We start from the raw sequence: 16,907 nt of genomic DNA, 5'->3' as shown, positions 1-16,907 counted from the left end.
ATGCTACATGGGTTTACCTTCTCTATGCCTGGGGCGCTCGGTAGGAGGATCTATTCCTTCCTCCTCCTGGCACCTGTAGTACTCCTCCCTCTCATGAACAGTCCCATGTGTCTGTGAGCTCTTGACTCTGTCTCCGCCCTTCCTATCCTCTTTGGTGGGGCCTCTTCTCTACATTTAGCTGTCCAGACTTTGTTCTGCCAGTCTTTGGGTCATTGCCTGGCTTATTTACACTGATACCAGTGTTATCTAGTTGTATCTGAGCTAAGGATCCTCCTACTCTGCTGTTTTCCCCCAAGATCCCACTTCTCTTACATTTAATTTCTTTAACAGACTGTCTACACTGAAAACAAGAACAATAAGTTATGGGATTTATAACATGTAGAAATAAAATATATGATAAAAGAACAAAAGATAGAAAGGAGAAAACCATAATGTAAGTTTGTACATTATACAGAAGTGGTAAATTATTTGAAGGTGGACCATCAGAAATAGAATATGTCCATATAATAAACCCTAGAGTATCCATTAACAAAGACCTTTTTAAAGATACTAACAAGCCAACAGTGGAGCTTATTTTGGTAGAATAATAAATAATCCAAAAGAAGGCAGAGAGAAAAGGAAAAAAAATGAACAAAGAGCAAATGAAACAAATAGTAACAATTGGCAAGATGATAAGTTTAAATTCAATCACATCAATAATTATAATAAATGCAAAAGCCCTGATTAAAAAACAGATTGCTGATGGAAGAAAGAGAGAGAGAGAGAGAGAGAGAAAATGAAAGAAAGAAAAGCCCAATTATATTCTGTGTATGAAAAACTCATTTTAAAATATAAAGAAACTGACAGTCAAAAGTAAAAGAATGGGAAAAGGTTCACCTAAATACACTAATCAAAAGACAGCTAGGATGATGATATTAATATCAGACAAATAGGGTCACCTGGGTGGCTCAGCGGTTAAACATCTGCCTTTGGCTCAGGCCGCGACCCCCGGGTCCTGGGATTGAGTCCCGCATCGGGCTCCCCGCAAGGAGCCTGTCTCTCCCTCTGCCCCATGTCTCTGCCTCTCTGTGTGTGTCTCATGAATAAATAAATAAAATCTTTAAAAAATATATATATCAAAGTAAACTTTAGAACAAGAACTATTACCAATTATCAGAGGTCATTACTTAATGACCAAAAGGATCAATTCATCAAGAAGACAAAGTAATCTTATATGTGTATGTACCCAATAAAAACTTGATTCCTATAGAATAGAAATGTTAAAACTGGGCAGAGAAATAAACAAATCTACCATCGTAATTGCATACCCAGCATTTGTTTCTCGATAACTGAAGGGATAGATAGAAAATTAATAAAGATATAAAGGACCTGAATAATACTATTAATGAACTTCACATAATTGACATTTTTAGAACATTTTACCAAACAACAGCACATAATACACATTATTTGCAAGTGTACATGGAACATTCAGCAAGATGGAATATAAAACGTTAAACATGGTCTATAAAACTAAATATCCCATATGTTGAAAGAGAAATAAGGGAGCTTAGAAAATATTTTTAACTAAGAAAATATGTTACATCAGAAATTATGGGACATGTTTAAAGCAGTGCTTAAAAGGAAATGAATAGCAGTAAGGACTTATATAAGAAAACAGGAAAGGTCTCAAATCACTCTAGGCTTTTACCTTAAGAAAATAGGAAAAGAAGAGCAAATGAAACCCGGCACAAACACAAGGAAGGATATCATCAATATAAGAGCAGAAATGAATAAAACTGGAAACAACAAAAGCAATAGAAAAATTAATGAAACCAAAACGTAGTTGCTTGAAAAAAATGAGTAAAATTAATAAATCTATAGCCAGAATGGTATAAGAAAAAGAAAGAAGACACAGAATTACCGAAGTCAGGGATGAAAGCAGAGATATTACTCCTGAGTCTACAGACATTAAGAGGATAATGAGGAGTATTATGAAGAATTTTATGCCAATACATTTAATATCAAGAATGAAACAAGCAAATTTCTTGAAAGACAAACTACCAAAGCTCACTCAAGAAGAATTCGATAACCTAAGTAGTTCTAATCTGTCAAGGAATTTGAGTTCACGGTTTAAAATTCTCCCACCTAGGGGGGCACTTGACGGGATGAGCACTGGGTGTTATTCTATATGTTGGCAAATTGAACACCAATAAAAAATAAATTTATAAAAAAAAATTCTCCCACCTAAGGATACCTGCAAGCCAAGAGGTGAATTCACTGGTGAATTCTATAAAATGCTTAGAGAATAATTAGATTCTTTTAGAATACAAAACTCATTCAAAAGGACAATTCATTTTATAATACCCATGTTATCCTGACACCAAAACCAGATAAAGACATTACAAGAGAAGAAAACTACTAGCCAATACCCTTCATAAACATTGACCCTAAAATCCTTAATACAATATTGGCAAATGAGTCCAGCAATGCAGCCGACCCTTGAATAGCACGGGGGTCGTGGCACCTTGAGCAGCTGAAAATCTGCATACAACTTTGACTTTCCAAAAACCTAATTACTAATAACCTGCTGTTGACCAGAAGCCCTACTAATAACGTAAGTGGTCGATTGCACGTATTTTGTACGCTGTCTTCTACATTGTATTCTTACAACAGAGTGAGATAGAGAAAAAATGTTATTAAGGAAATCATAAGGACGGCGCCTGGGTGGCTCGACGTTGAGCGTCTGCCTTGGGCTCAGGTCATGATCCCCGGAGTCCTGGGATCGAGTCCCGCATCGGGCTCCCTGCATGGAGCCTGCTTCTCCCTCTGCCTGTGTCTCTGCCTCTCCCTCTGTGTCTCTCATGAATAAAGAAAATCTTTTAAAAAAATAAAATCATAAGGAAAATACACTTAGAGCATACTGTATGTATTTAAAAGTCCACATGTAGGTGGGCCCACTCAGCACAAATCCATGTCGTTCAGGGGTCAACTGTATGTAAAAAGGATAAAATATGACCAAGAAGAGTCTATACCAGAAATGAGAGCTTGGTTCAACACCTGAAAATTAACCCGTGTCATTCATCTTATTGAAAGACAGAAAAGGAAAACTATAATGACTTCAACAGATGCAGGAGGAGCGCACGAGCTTTTTAGCCGAGCCTCAGCCCACATTCCACTTCTGCGGCTCACCAGGGGTTCGGCCTGTGACCCCACCGAGGAGCCCCGGTCTGGGCAGCGTGTAGAGGAAGTCCACCCTGGCGGTGTCGCACTGATGACCGGTGAAGACATCTGCCGAGTGCTGAGTGCATTGTGCTCCCGGTGGCTTGAGGCCTGGTGGGGGGGCGGGGGTCGGCACTCATCGGTGCTCCCCACTGCTGCAGCCATGAGGCCTAGCTCCCCATGGAGGCACCAGCAGACCTCTGCACGGGCCCGAGGGAACTGCCTGGCTCGGAGGCCCCACATCGCAGCATGGCAGGGTCAGGTCCTCACCTGTGGGCTGTGCCTGGGGGCAGCTCCCAATCCACCTCGCCCTTTGCCAGAAATGCTGCCTCAAGCATTTCAAAATCTTGTGGGAAGTTGGACTTGGTTCAGGGAGCCACAGGGAGCAGAGCAGGGGTACGACCTCGGAGGTGCTCCTCGGAGGTGCTCGGAGCTGTTGTTGGAAACCTGAGTCGCACGAATGTCAGCTGTAACTCCGCCGAGGGCCTGACGCGGTGAGGTCCTGGGATTTGCAGAGAGCACGTTGCCAGGTCCCTTGGAGTTGGCCAGGACCAAGCATGGCCTTTGCCCCTCGCAGGGCGGGGCGTCCTGCTGTGTTTCTTGCCCCGCCTGTTCCTCCGAGGGAAGGGACTGCCCCTTAGTCCTACCTGGGAAAGCCCCCCGGGGACATTCTCTTGGGCCACGCGGAAGGAGGAGGAGAGGGAGAGGTGTGTGTGGGCTCAAGGGCTGCACCCACAGGGAGCACCCCTCCCACCTGCTGGGTGATTCTGTTGCCCCACCCCGGCCTCCTTTCAGCTCCAGAGTCCTCGGGGTGGGGTGTGAGGGCAGGGGAGGAGGCTTGGATCACCGCAGTGCCCAAATGGCCAGGGGCGAGGCCTCTGGGACGCTGCCTGGAGCATCTGCACCTTTGTCTAAGCTGAGCTGGGTGACACTTCTGTTTTTCTTTCTGGGACATTCGGGGCGTTTCTGGGGAAACTGATCCCAAGACGAAGACTCTTAGATCGCTCAAGGTTAGCACCAGGCCTCAGAGGACAATGACCGGTTTGGGTTAATGAGATAAGAATTCGTGGAGCACATTGTGTGGCGCCTATTAAATGCTAAATATTAGCTATTTTCATCTTTAATTAGTTCTTACAATAGAAAAAAAAAAAAAGCCCGTGGCAAAGGGCAACTAAGAGCTGACGTGAAAGCACTGAATGCGGGGACGGGGACAATACCGAGCGCCCAGGCCACTTCCCAGCTGCAGCAGCCCTTCCTCGTGACACGGCCCCTCAAGGTCCCCGAGCACCTGTCACAACCGAAGGGAGGATGCAGGGCAGGAAGACGTAGAGGCCCTGTGCGTCCTGGGGACAGGAGGACACAGCCCCGACGGATGTCTGCAGCGCGCTGGGGCCCGGCGGTGTCCATGCCTGGGCCCGGGGACTCAAGCCCCCGAGGGATGCGGGGCCGAGCAGTGAGGTGGGGGGTGGCCTGCGGGAGAGCCCGGGGGCCCGTCCGGGGAGGCGCGTCTACACCCACCGCCCGCCAGCTCTTCAGGGACCTCAGCGCGGCCTGTGTCCCCCTGGCCTCGGGAGCGAGCAAACGGCCCTGGGCTCGGAGTGCTGCCGCCTCTGACCCCACCTGCAGAGCCGGGCCCTCGGGGCACCCAGGCCCGTCCCCCAGTCCCCACTGCCTAACCCGGGCTTCGTGCGTGTCCCTGTCGCCCCCCGAGCCGCGCTTGAGGTCGCCAGAGCCCCTCCCAGCCCGGTGCACACTTGCTCCATGGGGCGCTGCCTGTGTGGGGTCCCCGGCAGCCCGTCTGGCCGCCCCTCCCCGGGCCTCTGCCCTGGTCCCTGACCCCGCGGCCCCCTTGTCGCGCGGCGGCCTAGCCCGGGCTGAGGTCCTGGGGCGCCCCTGTGCGTGCCCCGCTCCTGGGTCCCCTCCGCAGCCTGGGGAGCCGGGCCGGGGCCACGGGGACGCCTCTCCTCGCCCGCCCCAGCTGCCCGCCGCCGCGGCCCTCACCGCCGGGCCCGAGGCTGCGGCCACCACGTGCTGGGCCGCGGTGAGGTCGGGGTGCCAGGCCTGCTCCAGGCCCCGAGCCGCCCGGGCCCCCAGGCCGCGGCGAAGTGGGGGCACCAGGCCTGCTCCAGGCCCCAAGCCACCCAGACCCCCAGGCCGCGGTGAGGTCGGGGTGCCAGGCCTGCTCCAGGCCCGAGCGCCCAGACCCCCAGGCCGCAGTAAGGTCGGGGTGCCAGGCCTGCTCCAGGCCCCGAGCCGCCCGGGCCGCCGACGGCACAGCTCGGTGATGGCCACCCCTCGGGACGCTGCTTCCCTCGCGTGGGACACGGGGGCCCCTCAGGGTCCCCACATTCCTTTCCCTTTAAAGGGTCTGTAGCAGCTCAGTGCGCGGCTGGGGCCTTGACCGAGGACCCCCCCTCCCCCCGCAGGGTTCACAGCCCACGTCCTTCTCCCCGGGGCGGCCGCGGTCCCGGTCGGCGGCTGTGGCTCCCCCTGAGCCACTCCCGGGCTTGGGGCCGCCCTCTGCTCACGGGGTCACCGGGCTCCCCGTCCCGGCGTCTCTGCCCTGATGTCCTTGTCACATGAGGACAGCAGTCCTGCCCGGTCACGTCCATCAGAGCCCAGCCCCGGGGCACCGGGTCGCCGACGGGCTGGGGCACCGGGGCAGCACCCACCTCGGCCCGGGGCGCTGGGGGCCTGCGGGGCCTCGGGGCCCGGCCCAGGTAGGGGAGGCCTCGAGGCGGTGGCCGAGGGGAGCGGGGCCTCTGACAACATTTCAATGATGAGAAGGCGGTTTCAGGATTGCTGTGCTTACCCTTCTGAACCTACGGCTGCCAGATTTTCCAGTAAACCTCCCTGTGAAGGTCGGGGATTTTCCTGTCCCGACGTCTGGCCGCCGGTCCTGCCCCCAGACGGCTGAGTGGACGCGGGCCCCGGTCGCACACGTCCCCCGCGGCCGCGGCCTCCTCTGTGGCTCGGCGTCCGGTGCCCTTCATCCGGCTCCTGGCCTTTCACAGTAATTTGAGGATAGACGTGAGCCCGACGCGTCCCAAGGCTCCAAGCGGGGCGGCTGGGACCAGGGAACACGGGGCAGGCCGCCCTCAGGGGGAGTACGGTGGCCCGGGCCCTGGGTGAAGCCCCATCCGCTCCTGTCCCGGGAGCCCTGCTGCCTGCAATCTGGAACCTTCCAGGCCATTCCGCCCAGCCCCTCCTCCCTGGTCTCTTGGAGGCCCTTCCACTGCAGGTCCAGAACCTTCCAGGCCATCATCCACAGCCCGATCCTCCCCAGTCTCCTGCAGGCCCTTCAAACTAGGCTTCAGAACCTTCCAAGACATCCTGCCCAGCCCCTCCACCCGTGTCTCTTGTAGGCCCTTCCAACTGCATTTCCAGAACCTTCCAGGCCATCTTGCCCAGCCCCTCCTCCCTGGTCCCCTGCAGGCCCTTCCAACTGCGTTTCCAGAACCTTCCAGGCCAGCCCAGCCCAGCCCCTCCTCCCTGGTCTCCTGCAGGCCCTTCCAACTGGGGGTCCAGAACCTTCAGGCCATCCTGGTCCAGCTCCTCCTCCCTGCTCTCTTGGAGGCCCTTCCAACTGCAGGTCCGGAACCTTCCGGGCCATTCTGGCCCAGCCCCTCCTACCTGGTCCCTGCAGGCCCTTCGAACTGGGTTTCAGAACCTTCCAGGCCATCCCGCCCAGCCTATCCTACAGGCCCTTCCAACTGCAGGTCCAGAACCTTCCAGGCCATCCAGGCCAAGCCCCTCCTCCCTGGTTTCCTATAAATCTTTCCAACTGTGGGTCCAGAACCTTCCAGTCCATCCCAGCTGAGCCCCTCCTCCCTGGTCTCCTGCAGGTCCTTCCAACTGTGGTTCTAGACCCTTCCAGGCCATCCCGCCCAGCCCCTCCTCCTCGGTCTCCTACAGGCCATTCCAACTGGGAGTCCAGAACCTTCCAGGCTATCCCAGCTGAGCCCCTCCTCCCTGGTCTCCTATAGGCCCTTCTAACTGTGGGTCCAGAACCTTCCAGGCCATCCTGCCCAGCCCCTCCTCCCGGGTCTCATGCAGGCCCTTCCAACTGTGGGTCTAGAACCCCTGCAGGCCCTCTCAGCGCCATCCCTTCCCCGCGTGGTAGGAATTGTGCCCCAGCCTCAGCATGTGTCACTGGAGCGGCCAGTGTCCTGCCCTGACATCGGGAGGGACAGGGACGGGGTGCTGCAGCACTCGCTCTGCTCCCAGGGCCCTGGGTCCCCCGTGCTTGCACAGTGCCCTCCCAGCGCTCCCTGGGCCCCGCGCCCCCCAGCCAACGCCGGGCCCCCCACTCGGTGCCTGCTGTCGCCCCCACGCTACGCAGCCGGACAAGGCACCACTGATGATGAGGCTGCCCTGGGGGTCACCCGATGCGGCCCTGCTCTCCGGGCACCGGGTGCCCTCGGCCCCTGGGCCCGGCCCGGCGGGTTTCCCCAGCGCCTCCCCACCGCCACAGCCCCTGCTGCTGTTCCACCAGGGGCTCCTTGGTTTCTTGTAAAAGACGAGGTTCGAGTAACCCCGAAGCTCTATTCCCACCTTATTTCATAAACACAACAGGGAAATGCCGGTGACACAGGCGTGTTTTCGAGCTCTGCAGTGGAAACACACCACTTCCTCCCACTGAGTCAGGTGGGTCACAGTCCCTGTCGGGCTCCGGGTGCCGCAGCTGCTTCATGCCACTGACACTCGACTGCTGTGTCACTATTTCCACTGAAAATTTTTACTCTCCCAGTGGAACTCAGCCATTCACAAGGCTGTGGGGTGTTTTGTGTGTGTCTGTGTTTGTGTGTGTGGTTTTCTCGGTAAGGATTGCGTTAAGTCAACAGCGGGGGGAGGAGGAGGGGTCAGTGGGCTCGCTCAGCATCCACGGGCACCCCTGCCCCCCTGCACCCCCGGCTCAGGAGGCACCGGCCTCTGGACATCTCGCCCCCAGGTAGCAAGTCAAACAGGAGCCGGGCACGATCAGGGACAGGAGGCAGGAGTGGCCGGAGCCTGGCGCCCGGTTGGCTGCCCCAGGTGTCGCCGGCACGAGGCCCAGGGCCAGGCTGCCGCCTCACTGCTGCCGTCAGACCTGCAGGCCTGCTGGGCACTAGACGCTGTCTGTTCCGTGATGCCCTAGGTGCTGCGGCCGCAGCTCTCGACTCCCCATCCCAAACCTGTCAGCGTCTTCCCGCTGCCTGCACACACGGGGGTCCCTGCCAGGAGCACCCTCCGTCCCTGGGGCCCCTGCCCATCCCCAGCAGAAGGTGCCCACCCTCGCCGTCCTGCGTGGGGGCTGCGGGAAGGCTGGAGGGCTCCTCCGGGTGGGGAGAGGTCGCACCCAGAAGGCTACAGCACTGGCCAGGCAGGCAGGTGGCCAGGTCCTGGGAATGATATGGAGAAGCTTCCGGAAGCCCAAGAGTCTGGGAAAACCAGAACTGGAAGCCAGGTAGGAGCCTAATATTCCAAATATTTCCATAAGAAAATGTCGCCTGGCATTTAGCAGACAGAGACCTTTCCCGGGCAAGGGGACCTGTGGAGCCCACAGGCGGGAACGCTGGCCCTCTGGCCTCGGTGGGAAGCTCCCCCTCAAGCGCAGCAGCTCCGGACACCCCGCCTGGGCCACTGCCTGCCCCCCTCTCCCAGCCTGGGCCCCACTCTTTGCACCCAGGCCATCCTCTCCCAGCCGCAGCGTCTGTCTGAACTCCAGCTTTGGAAAGCCCGTGGTGACCCCAGTGCTTTTGCACGTCCGGTAAACACAGTGAGTGCCACCACCCGCCCCACCCAGCGGTGCTCCAGGTCCCTTTACTTCCGTTGCTCCATCTAGAGGTTCCTACCATCCCCTCATGGAGGGGTCCAGGCGCCAGCAACCCTATCTAGCTGCTAGTCTAGTCCCAAAGTCCAACTACTGCCACGGCCTTCCCTGAACACTTGGTAACCCCAGGCCCGCGGGCCACGAAGCTCGAGTAGTCTTTCCCGACCGCCAGAGACCCAGCAGGATCCAGGTCACGTCTGCGCCCCTTGAAGGACTGATTGCCCCTCAAGTTTTTCTATCTCAATCTCCAATTTTAATACAATGCGAAGCTGCATCAAGTATAAGATGTATTTGTCATTGTCAATCCATTCTTTGCTATTTTTCCTTTAAACTGTTTCTTGGAAAAAATAAAAATAAATAAAAGAAGAAAGAAAGAAAGAAAGAAAGAAAGAAAGAAAGAAAGAAAGAAAGAAAGAAAGAAAGAAAGAAAGAAAGAAGAAAGAAGAAGAAGAAGAAGAAAGAAAGAAAGAAAGAAAGAAAGAAAGAAAGAAAGAAAGAAAGAAGAAAGAAAAAGAAGAAGAAGGAAGGAAGGAAGGAAGGAAGGAAGGAAGGAAGGAAGGAAGGAAGAAAGAAAGAAAGAAAGAAAGAAAGAAAGAAAGAAAGAAAGAAAGAAAGAAAGAAAGAAAGAAGAAAGAAAGAAAGAAAAACTGTTCCTTGGGACAGTTCCTACGGTGGCTTCTGGAAAGGTCTGGATGGACCTGGGCTCCTGAGTGTGGCTTTTTAACCTTCATACCTGTTTTGTTCCAGAGACTCTATTTCGTAACACCAAAGTTAAAAACCACAGAAACCCGAGTTACCAGCCAGCAGGCAGGAAGATGTGTTCCATTTTGTTTATTTACAACGATTCTAATGAATCCCCTGACTTATTGCTTGAAACTCTGAAAAACCAGAAAAAAAGGGGGGAAAAAAGTCTCTATTGTCATCTGAAAGGGAAAAACAAAAACAACCCTAATCACACTTCACATGGTCTGGGGTTTCTGAGCCCCGCCTGGAGCACTGGCCGCTTTTCCATTGTTTCTCTGCGATGTAACCCTCACTCTCTCTAGAACCATCCTCTCATTTCCTCTTCACGGGTGTTGTGGTTTGGTCTTTGATTTCAAATTCATTCAACATTCATTCAGCAAAAACCTGATGAGCACGTTATCGCATCAGTTCACCAAACACCTCCTGAAAGCCTGCTGTGCCGTGTCCATCTGAGCTCCCGGGGCCTTTGGTGCCTCACCACACGGCCCTGATGATCCAGTCTTCCCCTGGGATGAGCGTGCTGAGGGGGCAGCAACTGGCTACAGGCCTATCCTGGGCCGTGTTCGTCCAGTGGGTGAAAGCATGTCGCTGCTGTGGTTCGCAGAAGTAGCCATTTGGAACACTTGTCGTAGCCTGGGATGACTCACAGATGCACCGTGAGCCACGGGCTATCATCACCCCCATTTACCTGATGATGGAAACTGAGGCACACAGCTAGTCAGCGGCCCAGTACAACGCAATAGATGAAACAAAGACAGACTATACCTTGAAGTGATGGAGATGAAGACCACACAAGGAAAGCCAAATGTCACAGAAGCTAAATTTTTGTATCATGGAGAAACTTCATACTTGAAAGAAGCTAGAAATAATACAGTGAACCTCTATGTGCCCATCCCCTTGCCTTAAGAATGACCAAAGTGGTGTCATTCTAGTCTCATTCTTACCCGTCTTTAAAATATATCTTAAAATATGCATTGATCTATGAAATACAACATAAGGAGCTAACAATGAATTCAGCAGCATTTACAAATAAATTTGCATTTGTTCTATCACAACAGAATCATATATATTTGAAAAGAGTGGTAAAATCTACACAGGGCACCAAGTGCTCAGCTGCTACGTGCTTGATATTCACTTACAGACCTCTATAGTAATAGCTGCGTAGCCATGGATCCAATTCTTCTTGTGCTGTTGCTCTTTAACATTTTGTTTTGAAATCATGTAGATTTGCAAAAAGCTCGCTAAAATCGTATAAAGAATTCCCATATATCGTCCACCTAGCTTCCCAAATGTCCATACTTTATTTATTGCTTGTTTAGCATTCTAGCTCTCTAAATAGTCTTTTTTTTCTGAACCGAGTGAGAGTAAATTGCGTACACTGCACTCCCTCCACACTAAATTCTTCAGTGTGTCATTACTACAGGAAAACAGAGGCCTTCTCTCCGTAACCACAGTGTAATTACCCACATCAAGGACTACCAGCCTATAATCTTAACTCCAGACAACAGTCCAGTTTCACGAATAATCTCACCAATGCTCTTCTTTAGTGAAAAGAAGAAAATTGTTTTCTCCTGGTCTAGGGCACAATCCAGGGGCTCACAGGAAGGAAAGTGTCACCTGTCTTAAGCTTTCTCTGAGCTAGGACGGCTCTGCACTGTCTTTTGCCTTCATGACTTCAATGTTTTTGTAGAATGTCCCTGTTCCCATCACTATTATTACTCGCCGAAGTCCAAAAGGCTATGCCATCCCCTTGCAAGTGTTCCTTGGGGCGATCGTGCTTTCCCCGAGGTCGCCTGCAGTAGGGGAAGGCCGGCACCCCCATCTGCGCTCCCTGCATTCTCTGGATGGTCTGAGGTGTGGCTGTGCTTGCTCTCAGGGCCGAGCCCCGGCCCCGCAGGCCTGCTGTACCCCCCACCCGCACCCCGGGGCCTCACTTGCTCTGCTCTCTACGCCCTCCAGGATCGCTCATCTCTAGTGACCCCGAGGAGATGAAATGCAAGGCCCGAGTCCCAGAGGGCTTTCTCCCCGCCCTTCTCTCATTGCCCCACCTTGTCTGCTTCCATTTGGGCTCCCAGTTAGTCAATTAGAAATTCTAAGGAAAGCAAAAGCTGAGCAAGAAAGTGCCTCCCTTGGCCACGCAAAAGCGGTCCTTCTCGTGGGCCCTTCTCATCTGTCCTTCTCATCGCTTGGTCGCCCGAGGGACCAGGAGTGGAGGCTTGATTACGGCGCCTGAACAACGGAGCTGGTGTTATCAGCTGTGACTTGGTCACAGACAGAATGTAAAATATTTGATGTAAAATAACAATGCAGCTCACAGAGGACGAGAATCCATGCACGACAGGGATAAAGGCTTCCTTTCTAAGCCCATTGAGGGAGAAATAAAAATGTATTTTTTAAGTTACAGAGATAATCAGTAAGAGAACTAGAAACAGGTTTAAGAAAAGAAATCCTCAAAAAAAAAAAAAAAGAAAAAAAATGAAATCCTCAGGTCCGATCCTCTGGGGAAGTCAGTAGAACATTGTTTAAAATTAATAACCCAGAAAACACTGATGCTCAAATGTTACAGACCCACACGGAGGTATTTGCCAGGAGGATGGACGAAGGAATGCCAAACACGGCCTGGGAGGCAGGGCTGGGGAGGGAGACACCAGGACCATCTCTTTCCATTGAAGGCCTTCTGGTATTCTCTGCTAATCTACCTTGTAGAAATTGCCTTGATAGTTTTTTTTTTTTTTTTTTTTAAAGACCAGTGAACTAAATCAGAGAAGCAAAATTCTTGTCTTGGTTTTCCTGTCTAGCAATTCTTGTCTAGCAATCAGCTACTATCTTGGCAACAGTTTAATGCCTTGTGGATGGTGAATCCTTGCCTCGCCAACCCTCTTGGAGTCCTTTGCAAGAGACAAGGAAGATTAGGTATTTTGTTGGCTGTGTGTTGCAAGTAGTAGCAATAGTAGTAGTAGTAGTAGTAGTAGTATCACAATATGTCATTATTAGAAGAGGGGGAACAAACATGTGAAAAACAGTCCAAAAATAAAAATAAATAAATTAAGATGCTAATGAGAGCCGTGCAATACCATGTAAATGAGGGAGAAGATTTATAAGGGAAGAGCCGAAGCACTCCATGGTAAGGTGATGGTGCTGGTCTCGGAGAAGACCGTCCCACCCTTGGGGAAACCAAGGCCCCGATACATATATCCTATCATTTCAACCGGCGTGCCTTTGACCCAGTCATTCCACTTGTGATGATGCACGCACTCTTTTGAAGCCAACGTAAATGTTAAGTAAGGGTTAAATAGAGAATTAAGAAATCTCACTACAACATACGTCACACGTACTACTGCAACATGGAAAATCTTTATTATATTACAAGCAGACAATAAAATCACACTTGCATTATGATATATACTACAGTGATAGCCGTGCAAAAATACATGAATATGGACAATAATTGAAAAGGTATAAAGACAGTGAAAATATTCATTTGTCCATTCAAAAACTATTTGGGACACTTGACGGGATGAGCAAGCAGGTGTTATATGATGGCAAATCGAACTCCAATAAAATATAAATATTTGAATCCCCATGCTGTCCCAAGCACTATGTGAGTCAACAGAAATAGTTCCACACTCCCAGGGCTTAGGATTTAGTAACACAGTCTTAATGCCATTGTAATTATGCTAAGAATGTCAAGGATGGCATTTTATTCACAAAAACTTTTTTAAAAAGAGGAGTAGTTTTTGCTACGGGTTAAATTTGTCCCCCCCAAAATTTATATGGCGAAGCCCAACTCTCCGGTGTGATGGTATTAGGAGGTGGGGCCTTTGGGAGGTAATCAGGTCACTGGGACCCTCATGAGTGGTACTAGTGCCCTTATAAGGAGTTTTTATGAGGATACATTCGAGGACACAGTGAGAAGAGAACCGTCTACAAAACAGGAAGAGGGACCAGATACCAGCCGAGGTGGCACCTCGGTCTTGAAGCCTTCCAGCCTCTGGAAATGTGAGAAATAAATGTTTGTTGTTTAAAGCTTCCAGTCTGTGGTGATTTGTCATAGTAGCTCAAATGGACTCCGACCGTTTCTGACGAGGGAACAAGACTAAGAACAGTTATCCCTGTAGGTAGGAGGTGGCTGTGAGGACGAAGGCCGGCAGAGGCAGGTTTAGAAAGGACTATTCCATGAACTGTGCAGCGAAGTCATGAACCTTCTTTGCCCAGAGAGTTCTAGCACATGAACATGCACGTAGGTTCTCACGACTTCAGGTACGTTGACCCAACAATAGACTCATCCAAGATGAACGAGGGGGGGCCTGTTGTGTCCCCAGGTGCTGACACCGAGGCGAGAATGATGAGCAAGTGTCTGAGAGGTGCTGCAGTGGAGAGCGAGGCAGGGGCGGGAGAGGTCAGCGGGAGTCCCCGGTGCCCGGAACCCTGGAAGTAGTTCGCAGGCTCGGAACCCACGCCACCACCGAAGACCATGGAGCTAGGGCATTTGTCCTCCACGCCAACGTGCTGCTTCCCGGGGCTCCCCTGTCTGCCATCCTGCATTCATGCGGACGTGGGGTCAGAAGCCCATGGGTGCACAGGGAGGCCATGGGCAGGACCCCACACCGCCGGCTACAAGGAGAGTCTCTGAGCGTGCATGGGGGCGTTGCAGAGCGTGGTCCTCTATCTTTGGGAATTGCTCCAGGCCCTGGCCCAGGGGAGCCCCAAGCTGGGAGGCTGCTTGCTTGGGGCAGCCTACGAGGTCCACAGGCGGCATCGCTTCTCACTGCTGTTTTCCAGCGGGTAGTACCGGCAGGGGATGGAGTTTCCCCGAAACAAGTTCCATCCCGTTCCATGCATTGACCTCACCGTGCACCGTGTAGAGATGGATGCATCTGGAAAGAGCCGCAATAAGCTGCCCCAAGAGTCACTAAGGGGAAAATCAGAAACACGTGCTCCTGCCAGTGAAACTCAGTGCCTGTCCATAGGCCTGGGCCTTTCCCGAAAGGCAGCCAGGCACACGTGGCCCAAACCTCCTTAGTCTATTCTGAACCTGTCTCCCACCGGCACCCAAGCATCCACAAGCAGGATGTGACTAGTGGGCCACGCCAGTGGGGGAGGCTGGACAACGGAGAGGCCACTCCTTGAGAGTAGAGCATTGAAGGTGATTGTAGGAAGGGATTTCTGGCAGGCCAGAGTAAGTCCCAGGAAGTCCCTCAGTCTTGGGCACAGTGGGATAGTTGGTCAACCTGCACAGTAGAGGAATCCTAGTGGTGGCGTGTCCTAGAACGGCTACGGCACCGACAGAGAACGAGATCAGCCCAGGGCCCTTCGGTGTAATTTAGAGGTTTTGAGAGATCTTCCCTCCCCGAGGTAGCACTCCCATCAACCTTTCACATATTAGAAACATCTAAAACATGAATAATATTTTTGGTATTACATTATCTTAGTTTATTCCTTTTTTTATTTTTGCATATTTTTTATTGGAGTTGCCAACGTAAAGTATCACATCCTGTCAAGTGCCCCCGCCCAGTGCCTATCACCCAGTCACCCCCACCCCCCGCCCACCTCCCCTTCCACTACCCTTTGTTTGTTTCCAATTTAGGAGTCTCTCATGGTTTGTCTCCCTCTCTATTTTTTCCCACTCAGTTCCCCTCCTTTCCCCTATAATCCTTTCACTATTTTTTATATTCCCCAAATGAATGAGACCATATAATGTTTGTCCTTCTCCGATTGACTTACTTCACTCAGCATCATACCCTCCAGTTCCATCCACATCGAAGCAAATGGTGGGTATTTGTAGTTTCTAATGGCTGAGGAATATCCCATTGTATACATAGACCACAGCTTCTCTATCCATTATCTGTCGATGGACACCGAGGCTCCTTCCACAGCTTGGCTATTGTGGACATTGCTGCTGTGAACATCAGGGTGCAGGTGTCCCCGCGTTTCATTGCATCTGTATCTTTGGGGTAAATCCCCAGCAGGGCAATTGCTGGGTCGTAGGGCAGGTCTATTTTTAACTCTTTGAGGATCTTCCGCACAGTTTTCCAGAGTGGCTGCCCCAGGTCACATTCCCACCAACAGTGTAAGACGGTTCCCCTTTCTCCACATCCTCCCCAACATTTGTGGTTTCCTGCCTTGTTAATTTTCCCCATTCTCACTGGTGTGAGGTGGGATCTCATTGTGGTTTTGATTTGTATTTCCCTGATGGCCAGTGATGTGGAGCATTTTCTCATGTGCATGTTGGCCACGTCTAGGTCTTCCTCTCTGAGACTCCTTTTCATGTCTTTTGCCCATTTCATGATTGGATTGTTTCTTTGGTGTTGAGTTTAATAAGTTCTTTATAGATCTTGGACACTAGCCCTTTATCTGATACGTCTTTTGCAAATATCTTCTCCCATCTGTAGGTTGTCTTGTAGTTTTGTTGACTGTATCCTTTGCTGTGCAGAAGCTTCTTATCTTGATGAAGTCCCAAGAGTTCATTTTTGCTTTTGTTTCTCTTGCCTTCATGGATGTATCTTGCAAGAAGTTACTGTGGCAAAATTTAAAAAGGGTGTTGCCTGGGTTCTCCTCTAGGATTTTGATGGATTCTTGTCTCACATTTAGATCTTTCATCCATTTGGGGTGTATCTTGGTGTCTGGTGTAAGAGAATGGTCCAGTTTCATTCTTCTGCACGTGGCTGTCCAATGTTCCCAGCACCATTTATTGAAGAGACTGTCCTTTTTCCAGTGGAGAGTCTTTCCTGCTTTGTCGAATATTAGTTGACCATAGGGTTGAGGGTCCACTTCTGGGTTCTCTATTCTGTTCCATTGATCTATGTGTCTGTGTCTGTGCCAGGACCACACCGTCTTGATGACCACAGCTCTGTAGCACAACCTGAAATCTGGCATTGTGATGCCCCTGGCTCTGGTTTTCTTTATCAATATCCCCCTGGCTATTCGGGGTCTTTTCTGATTCCACACAAATCTTAAGATGATTTGTTCCAACTCTGTGAAGAAAGTCCATGGTATTCTGATAGGGATTGCATTGAATGTGTAAATTATAAAACATGACTAACCTTGCCCCCAATTTCTCTGATTACTTGAATGTAAGCTACCTAGGGGAGGTCACTTACCATTTATTCTTCCCATTTTCCCAACTGCACAACCACAGCATGGGAGCAGA

Source organism: Canis lupus, chromosome 35, assembly GCF_003254725.2.
Source record: "Canis lupus dingo isolate Sandy chromosome 35, ASM325472v2, whole genome shotgun sequence".
NCBI classification, from domain to species: Eukaryota; Metazoa; Chordata; class Mammalia; order Carnivora; family Canidae; genus Canis; species Canis lupus.
Note: the sequence above shows the minus strand (reverse complement) of the source record.